Here is a 16,896-nt window from a genome sequence, read left to right as displayed (position 1 = left end):
CTAGTCTGTGCCGAACCCTTAATCTCACCTAGTCCCACCTACCCACACTCAGCCCATAACCCTCCACTCCTTTCCTGTCCATATACCTATCCAATTTTACCTTAAATGACACAACTGAACTGGCCTCTACTACTTCTACAAGAAGCTCATTCCACACAGCTATCACTCTTTGAGTAAAGAAATACCCCCTCATGTTTCCCTTAAACTTCTGCCCCCTAACTCTCAAATCATGTCCTCTAGTTTGAATCTCCCCTACTCTCAATGGAAACAGCCTGTTCACGTCAACTCTATCTATCCCTCTCAAAATTTTAAATACCTCGATCAAATCCCCCCTCAACCTTCTACGCTCCAATGAATAGAGACCTAACTTGTTCAACCTTTCTCTGTAACTTAATTGCTGAAACCCAGGTAACATCCTAGTAAATCGTCTCTGCACTCTCTCTAATTTATTGATATCTTTCCTATAATTCGGTGACCAGAACTGCACACAATATTCCAAATTTGGCCTTACCAATGCCTTGTACAACTTTAGCATTACATCACAACTTCTGTACTCAATGCTTTGATTTATAAAGGCCAGCGTTCCAAAAGCCCTCTTCACCACCCTATCTACATGAGACTCCACTTTCAGGGAACTATGCACAGTTATTCCTAGATCTCTCTGTTCCTCTGCATTCCTCAATGCCCTACCATTTACTCTGTATGTTCTATTTGGATTATTCCTGCCAAAATGTAGAACCTCACACTTCTCAGCATTAAACTCCATCTGCCAACGTTCAGCCCATTCTTCTAACCGGCATAAATCTCCCTGCAAGCTTTGAAAATCCACCTCATTATCCACAACACCTCCTACCTTAGTATCATCGGCATACTTGCTAATCCAATTTACCACCCCATCATCCAGATCATTTATGTATATTACAAACAACACTGGGCCCAAAACAGATCCCTGAGGCACCCCGCTAGTCACCGGCCTCCATCCCGATAAACAATTATCCACCACTACACTCTGGCATCTCCCATCTAGCCACTGTTGAATCCATTTTATTACTCCAGCATTAATACCTAACGACTGAACCTTCTTAACTAACCTTCCATGTGGAACTTTGTCAAAGGCTTTGCTGAAGTCCATATAGACTACATCCACTGCCTTACTCTCATCAACATTCCTCGTAACTTCTTCAAAAAATTCAATAAGGTTTGTCAAACATGACCTTCCACAAACAAATCCATGCTGGCTACTTCTAATCAGATCCCGTCTATCCAGATAATTATAAATACTATCTCTAAGAATACTTTCCATTAATTTACCCACCACTGATGTCAAACTGACAGGTCTATAATTGCTAGGCTTCCTTCTAGAACCCTTTTTAAACAATGGAACCACATGAGCAATACGCCAATCCTCCGGCACAATCCCCGTTTCTAATGACATATTAAAGATCTCCGTCAGAGCTCCTGCTATTTCTACACAAACTTCCCTCAAGGTCCTGGGGAATATCCTGTCAGGATCCGGAGATTTATCCACTTTTAAATTTCTTAAAAGCGCCAGTACCTCCACCTCTTTAATTGTCATAGGTTCCATAACTTCCTTACTTGTTTCCCACACCTTACACAAGTCAATACCCTTCTCCTTAGTGAATACCGAAGAGAAGAAATCATTCAAAATCTCTCCCATCTCCTTCGGTTCCACACATAGCTGACCACTCTGATTCTCTAAGGGGCCAATTTTATCCCTCACTATCCTCTTGCTTTTAATATAACTGTAGAAACCTTTCGGATTTACTTTCACCTTATTTGCCAAACCAACCTCGTATCTTCTTTTAGCTTTTCTAATCTCTTTCTTAAGATTCCTTTTACATTCTTTATATTCCTCGAGCAATTCCTTTACTCCATGCTGCCTATATCTATTGTAGACATCCCTCTTTTTCTGAACCAAATTTCTAATATCCCTTGAAAACCATGGTGCTCTCAAACCTTTAACCTTTCCTTTCACCCTAACAGGAACATAAAGATTCTGTACCCTCATAATTTCACCCTTAAATGACCTCCATTTCTCTGTTACATCCTTCCCATGAAACAACTTGACCCAATCCACTCTCTCTAGATCCCTTCGCATCCCCTCAAAGTTAGCCTTTCTCCAATCAAAAATCTCAACTCTAGGTCCTGTCCTGTCCTTCTCCATAATTATATTGAAGCTAATGCTATTGTGATCACTGGACCCGAAGTGCTCCCCAACACATACATCTGTCAGCTGACCTATCGCATTCCCTAACAGGAGATCCAACACTGCCCCATCTCTAGTCGGTACTTCTATGTATTGTTGCAAAAAACTAACCTGCACACATTTCACAAACTCTAAACCATCCAGCCCTTTTACAGAATGAGCTTCCCAGTCTACGTGTGGAAAATTAAAATCTCCCACAATCACCACCTTGTGTTTACTACAAATATCTGCTATCTCCTTACACATTTGCTCTTCCAACTCACGCGCCCCATTAGGTGGCCTATAATACACTCCTATCAGTGTTACTGCACCTTTCCCATTCTTCAATTCCACCCAAATGGCCTCCCTAGAGGAGCTCTCTAATCTATCCTTCCAAAGCACCGCCATAAGATTTTCTCGGACAAGCAAAGCAATACCTCCTCCTCTGGCCCCTCCTACTCTATCACACCTGAAGCAACTAAATCCAGGAATATTTAGTTGCCAATCACACCCTTCCTGCAACCATGTTTCACTAATAGCTACAACATCATAATTCCAGGTATCAATCCACGCTTTAAGCTCATCCACCTTTCTTACAATGCTCCTTGCATTAAAATAGATACATTTAAGATACTCTCCATCTCCTCCTCTCTTTCCATCCCTAACAATGCATTCAAATTTATTATCCTTTTCTTTCTTCTCCCCTACATCTTCGGGCTGAGCGCATCCCTTCTCCATCACCTGCCTTTCCTCCCTCACACACTGTCTATTTACTTGCTCCACTGGTGAACTAACCTCCTCTCCCATAGTCTCCTCAAATAGTCTCCCGCCCCCCCCATCTTACTAGTTTAAAGTCCGCACTGTAGCCCTAGCAAACCTCCCCGCTAGGATATTGGTCCCCCCACGATTCAGGTGTAACCTGTCCTTCTTGAACAGGTCACTCCTGCCCCAGAAGAGGTCCCAATGATCCAGAAACTTGAATCCCTGCCCCCTGCTCCAATCCCACAGCCACGCATTCATCCTCCACCTAATTCTATTCCTACTCTCACTGTCGCGTGGCACAGGCAGTAATCCCGAGATTACTACCTTTGCGGTCCTTCTTCTTAACTGCCTTCCTAACTCCCTATACTCTCGTTTCAGGACCTCTTCCCCTTTCCTTCCTATGTCATTGGTACCTACATGTACCACGACCTCTGGCTCTTCACCCTCCCACTTCAGGATATCTTGGACGCGATCAGAAACGTCCCGAACCCTGGCACCAGGGAGGCAAATTACCATCCGGGACTCCCGGTCACCTCCACAGAAGACAGGGCCTGTCTGAGCCCCTGACTATTGAGTCCCCTATTACTATGGACCTCTTTCTTCTAACCCTACCCTTCTGAGCTACAGGGCCCTCCTCTGTGCCGGAGGCTCGGCCACTGTCACTCCCACCAGGTAGGCTGTCCCCCCCAACAGTACTCAAACATGAGTACTTATTGTCAAGGGGTACAGCCACTGGGGTACTCTCTAGTACCTGCCTCTTCCCCTTCCTGACTGTAACCCACCTATCTGCCTCCCGTGGTCCCGGAGTGACCACCTGCCTGTAACTCCTCTCTATCACCTCCTCACTCTCCCTGACCAGGCGAAGGTCATCGAGCTGCAGCTCCAGTTCCCTAACTCGGTCCCTCAGGAGCTGCAGTTCGGCGCACCTGGGGCAGATGTGGACGTCCGGGAGGCTCGGAGACTCTAGGATCTCCCACATCCGACACCGAGAACAACGCTGCCCTCACACTCATACCTCCCAAATAACTGAAAATACAAGAACTAAAAGATAAGCCTACTGTGCCCTCTTCCGCCTAAGCCCTCTGAGCCCAAGCCCTACACTCTGCGCCCGGCTCACTCCGCTGCCCGCAAACGAAGCTGCCCGCTTCTTAAGGCGGCGTTCTTTATATATCTTCCCTCCTTCCCGGGCCTCCTTCACGCACCTGCGCAGTCCCGCCTCTCAGAACTCCGATCTGAGAAGCAATTGGACAATTTGAAAATGGCCGCCGCCGCACTTCCTCTCAAGCCTCGCTGTCCTCTTCCAAAATCTAGTGGGAAGATTGAAGATTGAGAAGCTTTTAAAGATCAGCAGCAAATAACAAAAAGATTGATTAAGAAGGGGAAGATAGATTATGAAAGTAAATTGGCAAAAAACATAAAAGCAGATAGTAAGAGTTTTTATAGTTACATAAAAAAGAAAAAGGGTGGTTAAAGTAAATGTTGGTCCCCTAGAAGATGAGACTGGGAAATTAATGGTAGGGGACATGGAGATGGCGGAAACGCTGAACAAATATTTTGTATCAGTTTTTACAGTAGAGGACACTCAAAATATCCCAACACTCGATAAACAGGGGGCTCTAGGGGGAGAGAAGCTAACTACGATTCAAATCATCAAGGAAATGGTACTTGATAAATTAATGGGACTGAAGGTGGATAAATCCCCTGGACCGGATGGCTTGCATCCTAGGGTCTTAAGGGAAGTGGCGGTCGGGATTGTGGATGCATTAGTGATAATTTTTCAAAACTCGCTGGACTCGGCAATGGTCCCGGCAGATTGGAAAAATGCTAATGTAACTCCTTTAATTAAAAAAGGCAATAGACAGAAGGCTGGGAATTATAGGCCAGTTAGCCTAACATCTGTGGTTGGCAAAATGTTGGAATCGATAATTAAGGAAACAGTAACAGGGCATTTGGATAAACATAACTTAATAGGACAAAGTTAGCATGGGTTTACAAAAGGGAAGTCATGTTTGACAAATTTGTTGGAGTTCTTTGAGCACATAACATATAGGGTAGATAAAGGGGAACCAGTGGATGTGGTGTATTTGGACTTCCAAAAGGCATTTGACAAGGTGCCACACCAAAGATTATTACTTAAAGTAAAAACTCATGGGATTGGGGATAATATTCTGGCATGGGTGGAGGATTGGCTTTCTAACAGAAAACAGAGAGTTGGGATAAATGGTTTATTCTCAGACTGGCAGTTGGTGACTAGTGGTGTTCCGCAGGGGTCGGTGTTGGAACCCCAACTCTTTACAATCTATATTAATGATTTGGAGAAAGGGACTAAGTGCAACGTATCGAAGTTTGCTGATGACACAAAGATGGGAGGGAGTGTAATGAGTGCGGAGGACATTGAAACCCTGCAGGGGGACATAGATAGGCTGAGTGATTGGGCAGACATTTGGCAGATGAAATATAATACTGACAAGTGTGAGGTCTTGCACTTGGCAGGAAAAATAATAGAGCAAGTTATTATCTAAATGGAGAGAAACTGGAAAGTGCTTCTGTGCAAAGGGATCTGGGGGTCCTGGTGCAGGAAACACAAAAAGTTAGTATGCAAGTGCAGCAGATGGTCAAGAAGGCCAATGGAATGCTGGCTTTTATTGCTAGGGGAATGGAGTATAAGAACAGGGAGGTCTTACTGCAGTTGTACCGGGTATTGGTGAGACCACACCTGGAGTACTGCGTGCAGTTCTGGTGTCCATATTTAAGAAAGGACATACTGGCTCTCGAGGCAGTGCAGAGAAGGTTCACTAGGTTAATTCCGGGGATGGGTGGGTTGATGTATGATGAGAGCTTGAGTAGATTGGGACTCTACTCATTGGAGTTCCGAAGAATGAGAGGCGATCTTATTGAAACATATAAGATTGTGAAGGGGCTTGATCGGGTGGATGCGGGGAGAATGTTCCCAATGATGGGTGAAACTAGGACTAGGGGGCATAATCTTAAAATAAGGGGATGCCGTTCCAGGACTGAGATAAGGAGAAATTTCTTCACTCAGAGGGTAGTGGGGCTGTGGAATTTACTGCCCCAGAGAGCTGTGGAAGCTACTACACTCAATAAATTCAAAACGGAGATAGACATTTTCCTGGATAAAAATGGCATTAGGGGATACGGTGAGCGAGCAGGTAAGTGGACATGAGGCTAGGTTTAGATTAGCCATGTGATGTCCTGGACCAGTTTTCGATAGCCTGGATGGGTTGGAGAGGAATTTTCCAGATCTTTTCTCCTCAATAGGCAAATCGTTTTTTTTCCCCCCCGGGTGATCACATGGGTTTGGGCCGGATGAATAATAAAATAAAATGGTTGGCACCGTTGCCTTGTGGGATTCGGTGAAAACTAGAGTTAAGATTGGATCAGCCATGATCTTGTTGAATGGCAGAGCAGGCTTGAGGGGCCGATTGGCCTACTCCTGCTCCTATCTTTTACGTTCTTATGAAAGGGTAGGCTGAAACTAGAGGAGGTTCACAAAAATGATTCCAGGATTGAATGGCTTGTCATATGAAGAGCGTCTGATGGCACTGTTTTCATTAGAAATCAGAAGAATGAGGGGTGACCTCAATGCAATCTATTGAATGGTGAAAGGCCTTGATAGAGTGGATGTGGAGAAGATGTTTGTTATGGTGGGAGAGTCTAACAGCAGAGGAGACGGCCTCAAAATAGAGGGTCATCCTTTTTGAATGGAGTTGAAATGGCAGAGCGGACTCGATGGGCCAAATGGCCTAATTCTGCTCATATACCTAGCTCTCATGGTTACAGAAAGTGCAATCAAGTGCTTGTTTCCTTTTTATTGTGCCATCTCTCCTGCCTCCCTACACAGCAGTGACCAAGCCACAAAGATAAAGACTTTGATTTGAAAATAACTGAAGTAGAGGTTGGGGTTAACATTTCGTAGGAGCTTGTTGCAAAATGCTAGCAGTTTCAGAATGAACTGCTGGCACTTATACTCAAATGGGTCAGGAAGACCAAAAACTTGAGCTAGGGAATGTTCCTGTTGAACATGTGCCAGGTTTGAACTGGCACAACAAACCCATTCATTTGAAAAGAATTTCTACAAGGCAGAAGGGGAATTACATGGTAATTCACATTTTTCTGAATTGCTTCAGTTTGTGTGGTTGGGCTTATTTACCTAGGTACTTCATATCCTATTTTTAAAGAAAAAATTTAATTGTCTGTTGTTTTTTTTTTAATCATCTTGGAAAGGTTCAAAATGTTGGGGACGTTCTGAGGCTTATAAAGCCTTTGCTAGCTGTCAAAGCTCTTTCTGTCTCTATGTGGATGGGCTTATTCAGCCTGGCCCATCTGAACCAATGACGTGAGGCAAGACCCTGCTGTGACACTGGGCCTTGCCATTTAGGAATAGATGAGGACTTGCCAGAAAATCAGCAACAAATCTGGAAAATGTAAGTGTGTGCTTTATCCAGATGTCAACGGCAAGCAAGGCCTGCCTGCTCCTGGCAAGGTTACTGACTTCAATGTTGAATGGAAGAAAAACGAAAATGAAAATTTAGTTTGAAGTCAAGAAATTTGCGACCAAAGGGCAGTGATTTGTATTGTGAATGGTCTTTTCTGAAAATCTCTCATTAGCATTTCTTTGGTATATTTAGATGCAATTATACCACATCAAATTAGCCCCTTGAGTCTATGCAGGTTATTGAGCAGCCATTTGTGTTAGTCCAATACTTATTCTGTTTGTTCTTCTCACATCCATTTCAGTAAACCCCAGATTCCACCATTAACTCTTTCAGTTGCTCCCAGGTTCCTCCATTAACCCGCAGACCAGAAGCAATCGACAGTACCGTATTACCTGCACGACTTTGGAAGCACCCAAGGGAAGGCTGTGGTCACGGGGGGGAAATGCACAAATTTCAAATGCTGATGGTCAGGAGTCAACTCTGGCTGCTGAAGCAGGGAGTTAACAGTGCATCTAGTGCACTGTCATTTCTGTTCATCTGACTTGATAATCCATGCAAGAAAGCAATTTGACAAGCTTAAACTGTTCAGAACAAAATAGTTACTATTGCTTTATCATCTGTCAAATTCCATTTGAATAAAATTGTGAGGGTATTCTGACATATACCTCTTTAATCTGTCTTCACCCCTCCTTTCCAGTACTGAATAAGGGTCTCAGATCAAAATGTTGACTGTTTATTCATTTCCATATATGCTGCCTGACCTGCTGAGTTCCACCAACATTTTGTGTGAGTTGCTTTGACGTAAATATGCTTGTTTATACCACTTTGGTTAAAAATATTGCTGAAACACATTTCTAAACACAGCCTTGTAGCATAACTGTAGTGCTTATTTAAAAATAATTAGCTGGCATTATTTATGAGTGAACTATAATTACTGACAGCTTCATATTTTTTTGAAAGTAAGCTCAAGCAGTTATTCAAAGTGAATTTATTATTAAAGTACATGTATATCACCATATACAACCCTGAGATAAGTTTTCCTGTGGACAAACTCAGTAAACCCAGAACAGAATCAACATCATCATAATCATCATGTGTTGTGTAGTATGACCGTGATTGTTCTTGGCAAATATTTCTACAGAAGTGTTTTGATGTTATCTTGTTCTGGGCAGTGTCTTTACAGGACGGGTGACCCCAAACGTTATCAATAGTCTTCAGAACCAGGACTTGTGATCTGCACCCACCCACCTCCTGCTCATATGACCATCCATCACCTGCTCCCATGACTTCACATGACCTTGAGTGGGGGGCAAAACAGTTGCTACACCTTGCCAAAGGGTACCCTGCAGGCTAGCGGAGGGAAGGAGCACCTTACACCTCCTTTGGTAAAGACGTATCCCCATCCCGCCACCCATCATAATAGAACAACAGCGATAATAGAATCAATGAAAGGTAGTTATTAGATCCGTATTAAGAGTTAGACCTGCACCAAGCAGAGACAACACTCAATTGTGCAGTAGTAATATCACCTCAACTGGGAACGAAACATTTGCAACTTAACCACCAGGCTTGGCCACAAACCTACAATCAAGATCTATATGGTTAGTAACGTTTCATTCCTGATCTTTAGCATTTCATATCAATGTCAACATGACACGCAACTTTCCTCATTTCAAATGATACCACACACTTCCTTGTTCCAAAATAATTGCCTTGGGACACTCTGGAGATGGGGAGGATAGAGTGTGAGTTGTTTTTTTCATCTGGTTTATTGACGCTCATTGTCAGAGTGTAGGGACAAGTCACAGGCTGTGCTGTTATGTCTTTTATGAAATTCACTTGCTCCAGATGACCCCTCCCTTGCTTTCTTGTGAAACCACCCTCCAGGTTTGCTCTCCTCACTTTCAGGAACAAGAAACTAATTAAGGGGTTCCAAATCTGGGGTCCACAGACTCCTTGCTTAATGGTATTGGTCCATGGCTGAGAATCCCTGAAGATGTCTAGATGATCCTGAGAGCAAAAATCTGAGGGAAAATTCATCGAAGCATTTAAAGAAAACTTTTTCTCCTCATCTTTTTGTACAGCTTCTTCATAATGAAACACCTGCTACAAGTTAGAAAAGTTTTTCTTTGGAGGTGGTCGGTGGAAGTGTTGGTTGGCAGCTACAGATCATTCGCTGAAATTTCCAGAAATGCACCCAGACATTGTTGGCTCCCAGAGGTGCACATGGGCAGCATCGGCTCCCAGCAGGAAATAATGATCCACAGTTATTTTTGCTGTCCATTCTCTTTTCAATGGGCTGTGTACTTACTCAGCATCAGTCAACATCTCTAATTCAATTTTCCAGAGAGTCGTCTTAAAAGAATAAAGACAGGAAGCTGTCCGATATTTCAAGAACCACTCCTTAATTTTTCTGTTATTCCAAGACGATAATACCATTGTAGCCAGATGTTTTCCCCTTAGGAACACTATTCTATGTATTATGATCTAATAACAAGTTAAGCAATACTTATAAAAGATTCTGCAGGTGCTGGAAGTTGCTCCAGCTTTTTGAGTGTATTTTTGTGTTTTCTTGATGAAGAGAACAGCTTGGTATAATCTTCATGATGTTGTTCTCTTTTACTAGGATGAAGCACTTGCACTGATTGGTTGATAAGCCATTTTCACAATGCCATCCAACATGTGACATGAAGTCAACTTGGTTGTCAGGTGTCAGGGATGACTCAATGGGCTGAATTCTCAGCTCTGAGTCAGATGTTCATTACAGTCCTACTTCAGAGATTGAGGCTAATAGTCTCATAACAATATTGAGGGAGAGTTGCACAACTGGATATATTATATCAGATCAAAAATAAAATGAAGGTCTTGTCTGATTAATCAGATGGACGAAAATAAGTTATTTTTGAAGCTGCTGGTAACTTGCCCAATGTGTATACTCAATAAACAACATTCAAACAGATGAGGTAGTCTTGCTGTTTGTGAGAGTTTGCTAAATGCACATTGACTGATAAGTTAACAACATTAAAACAATGTCTGCTCTTCAAAGGTTCCTCTTTGGCTGTTTTAAAAAACACCCTGAGCTCTCCAGAAATTGCAAAAGAATTCATAGAGATATTAATTCTATTTTTTATGCTCTGTTAGAAGATTCTAAGTGGATTAGCAGATCTGGCACTGATAGAGTCAGCTACCATCTGGTTATTTTTAGATAACAGAGTGATTTCATTGTTAATGTGAATCAGAGGCACATCCGTTTGAGTGGGGGTTTTTTCTGTCCAGCCCTTTTGGCAGCTTCTCTTATTGAGGTTTCAGCCGAATCAAAAAGCCAATATGGGACTGAGCAAACTATTCCATTGACTGGAAGCCCCAGAGATGAGGTGTGGCAGCCATACTGAGGAACCACCAAAAGAAAAGGATAAACCCAGACAGAAGGAAAATTCCCAGACTGATCGTGTGTTACATCTTACAGAAGGCAGAAACATTGCAACTAGCAAATTAGGATAAGGATCCTTACTTAGTGCCTTTGACATGGTGTAATATCCTTGGATAGTTCACAGTTGTGCTATTGAACAAAACATAAGGCGATGGCAGGAAAGATGACCAGAAACTTGAAAAAACAATTGTCAGAACGAATCATGACCTGCTAAACATTGACCGTTTCTCATGTCTGTCTGTGCTGTTTGTTTTATTTTGCGCATTGATTGTGTGGAGCTTTTCATTGATTCTATTGCATTACTGTGAATGCCCACAGGAAAATGGATCTCAGGGTAGTATATGGTGACATATATGCACTTTGAGAATAAATTTGCTTTCTATTGATGTTACCCAAGACTGCAAAGCATTTCCAGCAGTTTCTGATTTGATAAAAAAATTTCACATTTCTTCTCTCTGCAGTGCTTGTTTTAATTCAGTCGACGTTTCGGGCCAAGACCCTTTGTCAGTCCTGACGAAGGGTTTTGGCCCGAAATGTCGACTGTACTTCTAGATGCTGCCTGGCCTGCTGCGTTCCACCAGCATTTTGTGTGTGTGTGTTGCTTGAATTTCTGCAGATTTTCTTGTGTTTTTGTTTTAATTCGTCAGCTTGCTGAAAGAATTAAATTTGACTGGGTGGCCACTTTATTAGGTACACCCCATTAAGGCAGATATCTAATCAGGCAATCATGTGGCAGCAACTCACTGCATAAAAGCATGCAGACACGGTCAAAAGGTTCAGTTGCTGTTCAGACCAAACATCAGAATGGGGAGGAATTGTGATGAAGCTGGCAGGAGGATGACAGTAACTCAAATAACCATGTGTTACAACAGTGGTGTACAGAAGAGCATCTCTGAATGCACACCATGTTGAAGCCTGAAGCTACAGCAGCAGAAGACCATGAACAAATTGGGCACAGAGTGTATATTGGCTTAAAGTAGGAAGAGAATTGGAGAACCTTTAAAGAGGGAGTTTCTGAATTCAGGGCCTAGGTGGCTGAGAGCCACCAGTATGAGAGAGATGAAAATTGGGGGAGTCGCAAGAGGCCAAAACGAGGAATACAGCAATTGTATAGGATTGTAAAGTAGGAGGAAGTTACAGAGATGGGGATAGTTTAACAGTCAAGGATGTGCTTCTGAAGCTAATTGCTCACAGGAGGGTGCAGTGAAGCGCTGTAGGATAATAAATGCTCTGTTTTAATGATTGGCTTTGGCTTGGACTGTACAGTGATCTCTGCTGCACTTCAAAGTGCTCAGTGCGAAATTCCCAAGTAAGCAGAAAGGACTTCACTGCTTCAGCCAAAAGCTGGTTTCTCTGCTAAAGCAGTGTTCCATCAGCCTTCCTTTGAACTGGATCAGAGCAGGGTTTCAGCCCACTGTCCTCTGACTGACAAGGAGGGGATATTCACAGAGTTACAGATGGTATCTGTTAGGTTTGGTAACTTCAGATAAAATCTAATTAAGGGCGAAGAGAAGCTTGCATCATAGCATTATGATGTATGGAATTCACTTAATTTTACATATAACCTGTAATGAATTATTTAAGCAAAAGAATGTTTAACCAGCAATGTATTTACAAGATTACTGAAATATTAAATACACAACAGTATCTACATTCAGTGGCCACTATATTAGGTATACCTAATTAGCTAAAGAATGCTTTTAGAACATTGACCTTCATAAATCAAAATATTGAGTACAGGGGATGGGATGTTCTGTTGAAGTTGTATAAAACTTTGGTGAGCCCTAATTTATATATTGTGGTCACCCACCTACAGAGGAAATTTACAAGGATGTTGCTGGGTCGGGAAGACCTGAGTTATAAGGGAAGATTGTATAGGTTAGGACTTTATTCCTTGGAATGTAGAAGATTGAGAAGAAATTGGATAGAGGTATACAGAACTGAGGGGTATAGAGAGCGTAAATGCAAGCAAGCTTTTTCCACTGAGGGTGGGTGGGACTACAACCAGAGGTCTTGGGTTATGGGGGAAAGTTTAAGGAGTGCGTTATTATTTTTATTGATCTTTTTATCGAGATACATCACAGAATAGGCCCTTCTGGCCCATTGAGTCAGGCCACCCAGCAATCCCTTAATTTAACCCTAGCCTAATCATGGGGCAATTTACAATGACCAATTAACCTACCAACCAGTATGTCTTTGTACTGTGGGAGGAACCCCAGGAGGTAATGGGGTGAATATACAAACACCTTGCAAGCAGTGGAGGGAATTGAATCTGGGTTGCCTGCACTATAAAACATTGAGCTAACCATTCACTCCATCAGTTTACTACCTCACAACCGTGCTCACTTTGTCTTGTATGCTCTTGTTCTTTCACTGATCCTGTTTACAGCTACTGTTCTATAGATTTGCTGAGTATGTCCTTCGGAGAATGAATCTCATGGTTGTATATGGTGATGTCTCTGTATTCTGATAATTTTTACTTGAACTTCAGCCAAAGGGTGGTGAGAGTGTGGAACGAGCTGTCAGCACAAGTGGTGCATGCGAGTTTAATTTTGACATTTAAGGAAAGTTTGGGTAGGTACATGGATGGTAGGGTAAGGAGGGGTATGGTGCAGCGCAGGTCAATGGGAGTAGGCAGTTTAAATGGACAGCACAGACTTGATGGGCTGAACGGCCTGTTTCTGTGCTGTACAAACCACCCCATGACTTTGACTCTGACTATACACTTGCTCATTAATGCAAATATCTAATCAACCAGTCATGCAGCTGAACAGCTGAATGCATGAAAGCATGCAGACTTGGTCATGAGGTTCAGTTGTTGTTCAGACCAAACAGCAGAATGGGGAAGAAATGTGATCAAAGTGACTTTGACTGTGGAGTGAGTGGTGCCAGATGGGGTGGTTTGCGTATCTCAGGATCAGCTGATCTCCTGGGATTTTCACACACAGTGGTCTCCAGACTTTACAGAGATTAGTGAGGAAAAACAGGAAAAAACATCCTCTGAGCCGCAGATCAGTGGGTGAAAACAACTTGTTAATGAGAGAGGTTGGAGGAGAATGGCCAGACCGGTTCAAGCTGACAGGAAGGCAACAGTCACTCAAATAACCACGTGCTACAATAGCGGCGTGCAGAAGAGCATCTCTGAGAGCACAACACATTGACGTTTGAAGCTGATGGGCTACAGCAGCAGAAGACCATGAATGTCCACTCAAGTGGCCACTTTAAGTTCAGGAGGTAACTAATAATGTGGCCTACTGAGTGTAGATTAACAATGCAATAAGCTGTAGAGGTTGAATTGAATTACACTCCAGCCTAGCCGAGTGAGACTGCCTGAACAGTGATGCTGGAAGAGCAAATTACATCCCCATCTTCATCTACCCCCTACCTCACCTCTCATACTTGACTAAAACCAATTTTTAATATTGATTTTTAGATAAAACACAAGGCTCTTTATTAACATTTGGGAGAGGTATAGAGCCTGCTTTTAGTAGCCAATGGATGCCTAAAAATACTCCAACATATCTGTATTTTCACAATACAGTGCAGTTTCTACCTCGCCAGGAGCTAATAAATGATCTTGTTTATTTGTTTTTTTTAAAAGAGTTACAATATGATAACAGGCCCTTCTGACTTAACGAGCCTGCGTCACCCAATTACATCCATGTGACCAATTAACTTACCAACCCATACATTTATGAGGAGCGCTTGAGGTCTCTGGTCCTGTACTCACAGGAATTCTGAAGAATGGGAGGGGATCCCATTGAAACATATCAAATGTTGAAAGGGCTCAATAGAGAGAATGCTTCCTATGGTGGGGGAATCTAAGACCAGAGGGCATAGCCTTGGAATAAAGGGACGTCCTTTTAGAATGGAGATGACGAGGAATTCCTCTAGCCAGAGAGTGGTGACTCTGTGGAATTCATTGCCACAGTGACTGGAGGCCATGTCTTGGTTTAGTTTAAGGCAGAGATTGATAGATTATTGATTGATCTGTGCATGAAGGCTTACGGGGAGAAGGCAGGGGATTGGGGCTGAGAGGGAAATGGATCAGCCATGATGAAGTGGTGGAGCAGACTTGATGGGCCAAATGGCCAAATTCTGCTCCTGGGTCACTGGTGCTGTAATTGCGAAATGCTAACCGCTGTGCTGCCCGAATTTGTACTTGTCATGCCTTGCATGCTTCAAGCAGGAGTAATCTTCCATATTAAGGTGTTCGTTTTATTTGAAGCACTGATAAGGTGCAAAAATATAAATTTATAAGAGTGACATTGGAAGTGAGAAGAAGAAGAAAGCCCTTAGCTCTGAATGGAGTCACGGGGGACGCTGTCATTTTACAGCGTTTTCTTTAGCAGGCTTTCTTGTTTTTACAAGACCGAGTTACTAGCTCAATGCTCAACCCAGCGCAGGTGGAAAGCGTGCAAGGGAGGGAGCCGGCTGATTTTGAACTCAGGAGCCTTCTCTGTGAAGTCTGGCACTGACGCCACTAGGCCACCAGCCGGGAACTGAAAGTCGAAGATTAGAACTAAAAGAAAAAATAAACTGGCTTCTCAGCTTTTAAATTAAAAACACGTGATTCTGCCGATGCAGGAAATCCAGAGCAACACACACAAAATGCTGGGGAGCTCACCAGATCAGGCAGCATCTATGGAGAGGAATAGAGAGTCTAGGCTTTGGGCAGAGACCCTTTGTCAGGACCCTTTAAACCAAACTGAAGTTTGACTTGAACAGAGGCTTGATAAAGTAAGGTTTAGATACAGTAATGACAAATATACCTCTATAATCTGCTCTTGTGGAGTCTGCCAAAACCAGTTATAAACTGATGTGGCAAATTCCATAAGAACAGCTTTCCTGACCTTCCATCTTCTGCAGTAAGTGTGTAAAATTGGCTGGCTTTTGGCTGTACAATGAAACAATTAGCGACTTAGTTTCATTCAGCACTGAACCAGGCCCTTTAGCCCAACTGGCCCATGCTAACCAAGATGTTACATCCAAGTGAGTCCCATTTGACATAATTTGGCCTAGAGTATAAACCTTTGCAGCCCACATACAGAACATCATAATTTTGTTATTTTCTATGGCACATTCTATTAAGTTTATACATGGTACAAATTCTAAAAATTCTTGGCTGTTGGGATTATGAGGGTGGAGAGGAGAGTGGTATGATTTTTCTATGCCAGTATAGACAAGATGGTCTGAATAGCTTGTTTCTGTGCTACACAGTCTGTACAATTTGTCACCTTTTGTTACATCTGGATTCCATTATATAATGGACTTCCACATTTGTGGAAGTCGAATCTGGATAAAGCCACTCAGAGACCATATAAGTATAAACCCTTTATTCAAAGTCTCTGGGGCGTTCTGTTAGTCGCTCAAACAGGAACAGTCTGCGACTGTTAGTTAGTCCACCAACTAACTCACAATTCCCCTTACAGAAAGGATATAGTTGTTTAGATACCTCCACACAAGGCAGGCTGGAGTCGGTTTTATCCATGTGCATCACAGTACCGAGAGACAAATTACAGAATAGGCGTAATGGCTCACATACACAGAACAGGCTAGGGCGGTCTTAACTATGTGCGTGACTGCACAAGGAGACAGGTACCCTGAAACACTAGCTGGCTAACTTCGAGAAGAAATATTGCTCAGCATTGAGTAGCAAAATTAGCACATCTGTTGATCAGCTAGGTTTCTTGCAGAAAAAAACAGCCTGCTATGTTTAACTGACTGTGTTAACCTTTTACATACTTTATCAAAATCTACATCAAAACCGACAGTGAAATGCGTCATTTTGCATTAACGACCAACACAACCTCAGGACATGCTGGGGGCAGCTCGCAAATTTCGACAGACATTCTGGTGCCAATGTAGCATGCCCACAATGCTCAGCAAAATAACACAACACAACCAAACAGAGCACAAAACAACAAGCCCGTTTCCTCCTCCCACACGTACAGGCCTCCAACCCTGGGACAGGTCACCTCTGGGCCGCCATCCTCCAGTTCCTGGCCAGACTCGCATTCACCGGGGTCTGCCTCCAGACA

The 16,896-nt window shown here is 42.9% G+C and overlaps 1 protein-coding gene across 1 annotated transcript in view; it reads left to right on the top strand.

The window, feature by feature from the left end:
- Positions 1–16,896, top strand: part of LOC132383593 (lysophospholipid acyltransferase 2-like) — a 97,626-nt gene that overhangs the window by 22,212 nt on the left and 58,518 nt on the right. The gene's annotated exons all lie outside the window — the stretch shown is intronic.

This window comes from Hypanus sabinus, chromosome 30, assembly GCF_030144855.1.
Source record: "Hypanus sabinus isolate sHypSab1 chromosome 30, sHypSab1.hap1, whole genome shotgun sequence".
Classification (NCBI taxonomy): Eukaryota; Metazoa; Chordata; class Chondrichthyes; order Myliobatiformes; family Dasyatidae; genus Hypanus; species Hypanus sabinus.
Note: the sequence above shows the minus strand (reverse complement) of the source record. Positions and strands in the feature narration are given on the sequence as shown.